Source organism: Arachis hypogaea, chromosome 19, assembly GCF_003086295.3.
Source record: "Arachis hypogaea cultivar Tifrunner chromosome 19, arahy.Tifrunner.gnm2.J5K5, whole genome shotgun sequence".
Taxonomy (NCBI): domain Eukaryota; kingdom Viridiplantae; phylum Streptophyta; class Magnoliopsida; order Fabales; family Fabaceae; genus Arachis; species Arachis hypogaea.
The window spans coordinates 38,487,120-38,498,079 of NC_092054.1; the positions used below are offsets into that span (position 1 = coordinate 38,487,120).

The 10,960-nt window shown below is 38.7% G+C and overlaps 1 non-coding gene across 1 annotated transcript; it reads right to left on the bottom strand.

Moving 5' to 3' along the window:
• Positions 1 to 9,207: 9,207 nt before the first annotated feature.
• On the bottom strand, positions 9,208 to 9,311 carry LOC112780881 (small nucleolar RNA R71). Its single transcript, XR_003191689.1, has one exon. It is a non-coding gene; the product is annotated as a small nucleolar RNA R71 (small nucleolar RNA).
• Positions 9,312 to 10,960: the final 1,649 nt, after the last annotated feature.

The following is a 10,960-nucleotide window of genomic DNA, read 5'->3' on the forward strand; positions in this document are numbered from 1 at the left end:
ATATAAAAGCAAGTTATTGGCAATTAGAAAGAGTTGTGTGCCTATGGCACCTGCATTTATGAAATCATGAAAAAACTAATTAATATAAAAGTCAGAGTAGAGTATGAGAATAAAATTCAATAAATTAATCTAAAAAGTTAGTATAAGTCATAAATGAATTACATAATTAAAACATAATATGGCTAAATATTCAACAAATAAATTTGATGATAACGATCTTTGGCACTCACCGAAATCCCAATAAATGAAACGGTAACCAACTTCTGACTCTTTCTTTCTTACCCATTTCTTTTACTCTCTGTCAGCTGTTATTTAGGGGGTATCCCAAAATTGAAGAAATCAAATCTCTTCTGGAAACACACTAAACAAAGATATGAACTACGTGAATAAAAATGAAAAAGAGATGTTTCCAATTCATCCAAATAAGAAGCTTTTTCTATATCCATATGATCTACTAAAGTATAGTTTTTAGAGTAAGCGTGTACTAAGGTCCTATTATTAGTGTCCACCAACCTGGATATAATATCCCATAAAAATTAGCGTCACATCCAAAAATGAAATAGGATGCAAATTCCACCAATCTCGCTTGCATTGTAAGGCATCACCTTGCACAACTCTTTTTATTCTACTTCAAAATGTATGCCAAGTATACTATTTGCCATACATGAGATCATGCAAGTCTATTTGAGTGGTTGTGGTTAAGACTAAGATAAGAGGTTGCATCGAGTTTAATGGTACAGAAGGCCAAGAACCTTACCAAGTTGATGACCCAACTCCTTCGAAAATGGTGGTTGATATTTGTGATCTGATCACACTTTAGTCAACCCTTATAAAGGATGATATCATTGACCTTAGGATAGAGGACGACTTACTACCACTAAAGGAGGAGGATGATTAAGAAGAAAATGGAGTGGATGGAGAGGAAGAAGAAGAAGACGAGTTCGATGGTAAGAAAGTTACCTCGGAAAAGAAGGACAAACCAGAGAAAGAAGAAGATGGATCTAGAAAAGGGTAACCTTAGTATAGTTTGTATTGTGCATTATTTTACACACCACCCTTAGTTCTATTTTATTTTTTTCTTTATTAAACTTCAATTATATTATTATATATTTACAATGCACTTAACTGTTTTCATTTTTGTTTTAGGTAGACATGGCTACAATAAGTGGTGTGGGAGGACGACGACAACGATGGTTATCAAGATCTGTAGTAATTTGGGTTTCGTTTTGTTTTGTTTGACGGTGTAACACCCTAATTAGCCTAAGCCTTACCTCGCGCCGTAAAGTAAAGGTTAATCAAAGGTTACGATAGTTCTAAAGCTTGTACATATGATAGATAGAATAAATAATATATTCTAGAAGCCCGATGAAGGATACAGATCAAAAATAGAATTTGAAAAGCGCAAAATGTACTCACGAAGCCACTAACTTAACGCACAAGAAACAGATATAATATAACAAAAGATAAGAGTATAATAGCATAAGAATCTAGCCACGGCTCACGGAGTTTAAGTCGGCTAGCTAAATACAGACCAAACAGAAATTTGAATGTTAAAACAGCTTATACAAGTTCTTCTCTCTCAAAATAAGCCTATAGGAAAAAGTAAGATACAAAAGATGAGAGAACTAAGCAAAATAAACAAAAAGACTCCAAAATGTATCCAGGATTCTCCGCTCTGTCACTATCGAAACTACTCACTGAGGTGGGTTGCGACCTGCATCTGAAAAATAACAAAAGAATATGGTATGAGAATCGGAGGTTCTCAGTATGGTAACAGTGCCCAGTGATGTAAGATATAAGACCCCGAGATGCCAGAGGCAATCCTAGAACTTCATATCCATCACAAGATTCATCTTAAAGCATACTAAAACATTAAAAGCATAAGTTAAACCTTAACATAATAAAGGGCATTCTAACTTAGGGGATTTTCTAATCTAACAGTTCTCTGCTGTCCCACACCCTTCACCAACCTACCCTCCGTGCGATCCCATCGCCACCGCCTTCCGAACCTCCTCAATCCCAGTAAAAAACATAGATAATATCAATGCAAGTAAAACACAAGTATAGGCATATATGTCAAGTAATTCAAGTAGGCAATTATGCATGTTATTCAGTTAGGCAAGCAATTACAAGTCGGCAAAGCAAACAAACAGATATAAGATGCACATGATGAATACCTGTCCTATTGGCTGTGATATCACATTGTCGGTTCAACTGCCAACCCGATACATCTCCATGGAGATGTTGCCCTTCAAAATCATAATTGGGAACCCCCGAGATATGGTGCTCGGAACACCATCCAGGATTTTGTGCCTGCACACTCTAGTGATCCGAAGGGATGCGAGCAGGATACTCTTGCCACGGACCTCACATCTCAACGCAAGTGGGACGAACCACCGCCCTTACCCTGCCGCCGCTACCTCGACAGGTGGAATAGTTGAAAATAAAAACTTAGTTTGAAAAACAGGGCATGTGCGTACGCACAGGGGTGTGCATGCGCATGCCTAGGGAGATTTTTAAAAAGTGTGTGTACGCATAGAGGTGTGCGTACGCACAAGTGCAAAATTTTATAATTCTGTTCGCTCGCACAAGGTGTGCTAGCGCCCCAATAGAACGCACCTTCCCTGGATATGTGCGCACAGGTTGTAAAACTTCATTGGATATGTGCGCGCACAGGTCGTGCTAGCGCTCTCAACAGCAAGCCTTTCCCTGTGTGTGCGTACGCACAAGGCTGTGCGTGTGCACATACCAGAAATCACAAAATTCTGCAACTTTGCAGAATTTCAGATTTTGACACCAAACTTTAAATGATCATAACTTCCTATACAAAAATCCAAATTTTACAAACTTTATATTAACTTGAATATTTTTCAATGAACTTTAATTCTAAATAAATTTCAACAAATTTTGAAAACTGAGGCACAAGTTATGACCCGTCAATGTTCACTAAAAACTAGTCTTTACCAAAATCCACAAATTTCTCAATTCCTTGCAATACATGACGAAAACCAAATCAAACCAAACCATTCCAAACTCCAATTTACATCATAACTTCACCCTTTATGTCACATTCCAACATTCATACCAAATTTTCCTTCACACTTCATTATTCTCAACCTCAATTATCAAATGTATAACATTATAATCAATCCTCTACCAACACATTCATCAACCATAAATCTATCCATACCAAGCATCATAGTCAATCTCATTTTATCTCAGCCTATATCTTTCACACCATCTTTATCAATTTCAACATCATAATTCATCAATCATAGTCAAAAATCATCAATTCATCATAAATCATCATTCACAATGCAACAACCATTTCCAGTCAAACCTATCCTATGGGTCACTGACGATTAGATTCTTGCTAGTAAAGAATTTTATAAAAATAATCACGTTGTAAGTATAGTTTCTAAACCAACAGAGAATCCTTTCGTACAAAAATTTGGTTGTCACAAGTAACAAAACCCAATAAAATTTATAACCGAAGTATTTAAACCTCGGGTCATCTCTCAAGGAATTGCAGGGAAGTATGATTTATTATTGGTTATGAATTTTTTGAGAATTTTTGGAATAAGGCATGGGAAAATAAATAATTATAAATTAAAGCAATGAAAATTAACAAGAGATTTTATGTAATTAAAATAAAAAGCCTTGAATGAAAGAATGATTAATTGGAAGTTCTATCCTTGTTGAAATTCTCTCAAGTGTAGTATAAACAGGTTGTTGTTTTCACTTAGTTAACCCTTACTAAATAAAGAAAAGTCAAGTGATTGAGCTAACTCTTATTCGCAAATCCTAGTCCTCTCCCTTGGGAAGGTCTAGCGTTAGTAAATACAGAATTAGCCAACAACTTCCAATTTAACTATCCACTTGAGCATTCCAACTCAAGTGTCTCCTCTTAATCAATTCATCAATTAAAGATAAGAATGTAAAAAGCTAAATTAAAATAATAAATCTGGAATACCTCAAATTGTATTAAATATAAAATCAAATCTAACATGGAGAGTTCATAAGCCAATTTGGCTAAACAAGTAATTACCAAGAGAAATAGATAAACCAAAGTACTAGAATAAATAAAAGTAGATAAGAGAAATTAAATTAAAAGAACATAGAACCTGGAATGCAGAAATAATCATAAACTAAGAGAAATCCTAATCCTAAAAACCTACGAGAGAGGAGAGAGCATCTCTCTCTAGAAAACTACATCTAAAAACCTAAAATTATGAATATGAAAGTTGTATTTATGAATGAATAGATTCCCCCACTTTATAGCCTCTAATCTGTGTTATCTGAGCCAAGAACTGGGCCAGAAACAGCCCAAAAATCGTTGGGGGCAAATTTTGCCACGTGCAGGTCACTGGTTTTCTACAGAACCATGCGTGCGCGTGGATTCACGCGTGCGCGTCACATATCATCTGGAATCGGCTTTCTAATGTATTTCGAAGCCCCGGACGTTAGCTTTCTAACGCAACTAGAATCGGCTCATTTTGACCTCTGTAGCTCAAGTTATGACCGTTTGAGTGCGAAGAGGTCAGGCTGGACATCTTAGCAATTTCTTCAACTTCTTGTATTCCTTCCACTTTTGCATGCTTTCTTTCCATCCTCTGAGCCATTCCTGCCTTGTAATATCTGAAATCACTTAACACACATATCAAGGCATCGAATGGTAATAAGAGAGAATTAATATTTGGTAATTTAAAGGCTTGGGAAGCAAGTTTTCAATTATAGAATAAAATTAAGAAGGAAAATGTAAAACCATGCAATTTTATATGAATAAGTGAGTAAATAATTGATATAAACCACTCAATTGAGCATAAGATAAACCATAAAATAGTGGTTCATCAGTCACTAGCCTAAGTGTCCAGAAATATTATATATTACACAGAGAAAACTAAAACCATACCTTGGCCGATTCCCAATAGGTACCAAAACCCCAATTGAGCACAAGCTAAGCTTCCAACCACAATCCAAGTCACCAATCACTCCAACAAGCATCAACAATAATCACCAACAAGCTCCAATATTCAAGCTAATATCACACATTTCATATAAATCAAAACCTAATACTCACTATAAATCAATTCACAAGGGTTCAAAAACAACTCACCTTACCCAATAGTTTTGGAAGCCAAATCCAATGCCAATCAAGGGCTAGAGTGTACCTCAACACTCAAAATCACAAAATTTCACTTAATCGAAAATCCTAGAAATTCAAAAATTTTGGAAGGAAAAATTGAGAGGGATCTCGTGACTTCCTTACCAGTTTCTTGGATGGATTTTGTAGAGCTGTTCGCAAGGATCGCGTGGCTGCAAACGGTGCGGATCGGAGCTCCGTAGCTCAAGTTATGAGCTTGAGAAGTTAAAGATGAATAGTGCTTCTTCTTCCTCTTCCCTCTTTTCTTTTTAGCTGAGTGGGTGTGTTTGTGAGAGTGTTATGGCTGATGGGTTCACTTAATGAACTTATTTATATGTTGGGCTTGGGCCCAACTTCGGCTCGGTCCAACCCGTTAGCATTGTTAGCCTGTTTGGCCCAACTTTGGGCCAAACCTTTAAAATTAACTCCCGGTTTTTCATTTCTAATATTTTTCTAAGGTTTTTGACTGTTTTTAATCTTTCTCGCACAGTATCGTACAGACTTAAACCGGTTCGATCGGTTCGGCTGCGGTTCGTAGTTTTTCTCGATTCTTCGCAGAAAATACATTTTTCGATTCAAAAAAATCAACTAAGTCCAAAAATCATATTTAAATCCTCCAATTCTCATTCTAAATTGTCGGATCCTATTTTGGGCAATTTAATTATATAATTAGGCAGTTAATTAGTCGCGGTTCTTACAGACGGTAGTGGTAGTTTATCTCTTTGAATTTTTCTTCTGTACACTTGATATTTGAGATTATAGTTGACTATTTTTATTGAAAATACTATTTGATTTTTATTAATTAGGATTTGACTATTAATTCTTGCCATATTCATGATGGTATATCAGGTTCTAACAAGTATTATGTATAGCCTGATGACTTGCATCATCTACCTCTTTCTCCTATCTAAAAGGACTATAAAAGGAGTATAATCTCATTCAATCAATGCAATTTCATGAGTTAAATGATGAATATTATGGTACATTGCTTTGAAATGAGCTTTTGTTGAATTTCAGGTGAAAAGAGCCATAAAAAGATGAAGGAAACAAGAAAGGAAAGCTGGGAGTGTGAGCTGGGTGTGCCACTTGGTGCAAACGCTAACAAAATATATGGGCGTGGCACGCCAGTTGACAACTCCAGAGAAGCAAAGTGAAAGAATTACAATGGGCGTGGCACTTGACATCGAAGGCGTGGCACGCCAGTATCATTTTCCAGAGAAGAAGTCCATGAAGCTCACTATGGGCATGGCACACCAAGGCCAGGTGTGGCACGCCAGCTATAAACTCCAGAGAAGGGACAATGAGCCTCACTATGGGCGTGGCACGCCAGGGCCAGGCGTGGCACGCCAACTATACTTTCCAGAGAGCACTAATTGAAGACACACAAAGGGACGTGGGACGCCAGGCTGGGCGTGGCACGCCAACCCTATGAGATCACACTGGGCGTGCCACTTGAACTCGAAGGCGTGGCACGCCAATGCATTTGAGCAGAGGAGCATAGAGGAAGCACCAACAAGGGCGTGCCACTTGTGTTCTAGGTGTGGCACGCCAACTCTAACATCCAAGGAAGAAGAACAAAGGGGCGTGCGACTTGGGACTTGAGGCGTGGCATGCCAAGACGAGATAACCAAGGGTGTGCCACTTGAATGCTAGGCGTGGCACGCCAGAGGGAATTAGTCATGCATCATCAAGGGCGTGGCACGCCATCGACTGGGCGTGGTACGCCAGTATTGTTTTCCAGAGACAAAGGATGAAGACCCCAGCAAGGGCGTGACACGCCGCCTACTGGGCGTGGCACGCCAGTATCATAATCCAGAGAGGAAGAAGGAAGTGCTTACTATGGGCGTGGCACGCTGAACCTGGGCGTGCCACGCCAATTCAAGATTTCAGAGAGCAAGAGAGGAGGAAAGACCCTAGGCGTGCCACTTGAGTTCGAAGGCGTGGCATGCCAGGTTGGCTAGACAATTGAGGCGTGCCACTTGCAAGCCACGCGTGGCGCGCTAGCCAAGCTGAGAAGCTAGGCCTAGCACGCTACTCAAACGCCAGTCACACGCCAGGCACATGGTTCATTTTATGAGTTTTTCCTTTTCCTTTTTAGTTATAATTTTCTTTTCTCTTTTTGTATTCTTTTATTCTAGTAATAGGAGTAGTATATATACCCCCCTGAGGGTACTAAAAAATGGGTTTAGCTAGCTAGTTTTAGTTTTACTTTTACACTTCACTTTATCTCTTCCATCTTTTGTACTTTTCTCAAAGCTATGAGTAGCTAAACTCCCTCTCATTGGGAGAGGGAGCTCTGTTTTACTTGATGGGTTAATGATAGTGATTTTCTTCTTCTCTTCATCTCTCTTTGATTTGCTAGAAGGAATTTCGTTCTTCATGTTAGTGTTCAATCATCTTGGGAAAGAGGTTGAATGCAAAATGGGTTTCATGGGAACCTTGGAAAAGAAAACATGAAACCATGCTTGAAATCCCTTCTCATACTTGAGTAGATCTGAGTTTTGGGATTGGGTATGGTGACATGAATCTACCCACTATTTGGATCTATGAGGATGTGTGGTATAATCAGGGACCAAGCATATCTCTCTTCATGAGCAATTAGACCAAGGATTTTGCTGATAATCAAGATTTGAGAGATTGAATCACCAAGGGATTGGGGTTCAACCAATCATATTTGCCAAGAGGTCAATAAGTTGCATGATTGAAGATGAGATGATCTAGATTTAATCCAAAGAGAGCAACATCTCCCAATCCCAATGAATCTTCCCTATTCTTATCTTTCCTATTCTTTATAGCTTTCTTTTAATTTCTGCTATTCCCTATTCCCATTTACAATTCAGTCATTTATGTTTCAGCACTTTACATTCTTGCTATTTACTTTTCTACACTTTATTACTTTCATTTACTTTTAAGTCATTTACAATTCTGCTATTTAAATTTCTGCACTTAGCACTCTTCATTGATTAGCCTAACTAAACTCACTCATTAACTAAAGTTGCTCAAATAATCAATCTCTGTGGGATTTGACCCCACTCCATTGTGGGTTATTGCTTGACGATAATTTGGTGCGCTTGCCAAAGAATGGATTCATTTTATATGGGGAGTGAATTCCGATCATCAAGTTTTATGGTGCCGTTGCTGGGGATTGATTTTGAATTGACAATGATTAAGTTGATGAGCATTTAGATTAAGTATTTTCTTTATTTTGTTGGTTTCTTTAATTTCAGTCTTTACTTTATTTTATTTCTTTTAGTATTTGAATTCCTAACTATTCATTGTATATATATTAACTCTTACAAGATGCACACTAACTGTTTGTTGCTTTGCATCAATTAATTCTGACTTACCCACCCTTCTTCCATAAAGGTGATAACTCTTGTTTTAGATTGCGTTTTGTGTTGTGTATGACATGGAGAAGAGGAGTTGTAACCTCCTACGACTCTAAACCGGAGAGAACATTTTTGAGACTGAAAAGAGAAGCAGTGGCAAGATGGAAAATAGTAGTTGGTGAAGAAGAAGAAGAAGAAGAAGAAGAAGAAGAAGAAGAAGAAGAAGAAGAAGAAGAAGAAGAAGAAGAAGAAGAAGAAGAAGAAGAAGAAGAAGAAGAAGAAGAAGAGAATCCATCCCAAACCATGGAAGGTGAAGCACATAATCACCATGAAGAAATTGTTGGTAACCATGCTCCACCACAAGAGAGAAGAATGCTAGGCTCTTACATCAATCCCAATCCTAGGAATTGTGGGAGTAGCATGTTGAGACCCAACATACATTCCAACAATTTTGAGCTCAAACCACAGCAAATCACTCTTGTTCAGAACAACTGTTCATTTGGAGGAAATTCTCAAGAAGATCCAAACCAACATCTAACCACATTCTTGAGAATTTGTGACACTGTAAAGTCAAATGATGTTCATCCTGACACCTACAAACTGCTGTTGTTTCCCTTTTCTCTCAGGGATAAGGCATCAAAATGGTTAGAATCATTTTCTAAGGAGAGTTTGACAACTTGGGAAGAAGTAACGAACAAGTTCTTAGCAAGATTCTACCCCCTTCAAAGAGTTAACAGATTGAGAGCTTATGTGCAAACCTTTAGACAATAAGATGGTGAAACTCTCTGTGAGGCATGGGAGAGATACAAGGAGTTGACAAGGAAATACCCTCCTGACATGTTCAACGAATGGGTACAGCTGCATATTTTCTATGAAGGATTGACACAAGAATCAAAGAAGGCTTTAGATCACTCTTCAGGAGGATCTCTCAAAAAGAAGAAGACAATTGAAGAGGCTATAGACATCATAGAAATAGTGGCCAACAATGAGTATTTCTATGCCTCCGATAGAAACCCAAAAGGGGAGTAATAGAGCTCAACTCTATGGATGCTCTGCTGGCTCAAAACAAGGTGATCACAGCTCAACTAGCAGCTCTTACCAAGCAGATGGAGAAGAATAAAGTCTCAGCTATCCAAGCCCAAGCACCTATGCAAGAGGAAGACACCCCAGAAGTTGAATGTGAATGGGAGCAAGCCAACTATGTGAACAATTCATCTAGACCACCATATGATCCCAATGCCAAAACATACAACCCAGGTTGGAAGAACCACCCAAATTTTGGGTGGAAAAACCAACAAAACCACAACCAAGACCACAAGCCATACCACTCTAACCAATACAACCACAATTCCAGCCACCAATCAAGCAACACTAGACCCTACCACAACTCACAAAATGCACCCTACCACTCCACCCAACAACCATACAACAACCATTCTCAAAATGTGTCATATTCAGCCCCACAACCATGTGATAATAGCAACAACTTTGCAAGATTGGAGGCTGCTATGTCACAATTGGCAGGGAGCCTTGCCACTATTGCAGAGAGACAATTGCAAGTTGATAAGAAGATAGATTCAATCCAAGAGGAGGCCAGGTCCAACATGAGGAATCAGGGGGCATCAATCTCAAAATTAGAAGCACAATTAGGAAGCCTGTTCAAACAGATACCAATGCCTACACATACATTTCTGAGTGATACCATGGCCAACCCAAGAGGAAAATGCAAGGCCATCACACTAAGAAGTGGGAAGGTGGTGAATGAGGCAGCCTCAAGCCATAACTTACGAGAAGAAGAGGATGCAAATGACTCAGAGACCAAGAAGGAAGAAGAGACACCTACCCCAACTCCACCCAAACAAACCTTGAAGCCTTATGTACCAAAAGCACTCTACCCATAAAGGCTGAGAAAGGATGGAAAGACAGCCAGTTTTCTAGATTCCTAGAGATCTTTAAGAAGCTTCAAATTAACATACCCTTTACTGAGGCATTAGAGCAAATGTCACTCTATGCCAAGTTCCTAAAAGAGCTCATGACAAGAAAGAGAAATTAGGGAGAAAAGGAAACTGTGGTGCTCACAGAGGAATGTAGTGCCATAATACAAAAGAAGCTTCTACAAAAGATGAAGGATCTTGGGAGCTTTCAAATTCCCTGCATCATAAGGGATATAAGCATTGAAAAAGCATTATGTGATCTGGGAGCTAGCATCAACCTCATGTCCTTGGCCATGATGAAAAGGATGAGAATTGAAGAAGCCAAACCAACAAGAATGGCACTTCAATTAGCTGATAGAACATTCAAGTTTCCTCATGGAGTGGTGGAGGACTTGCTGGTTAAGGTGGGAGAGTTCATCTTCCCAGCTGATTTTGTTGTACTTGATATGGAAGAAGAGGCTAACACATCAATTATACTAGGAAGACCATTCCTAACTACAGCTAGAGCTATAATTGATGTACAAAAGGGAGAGTTAGTCTTGAGACTGCATGAA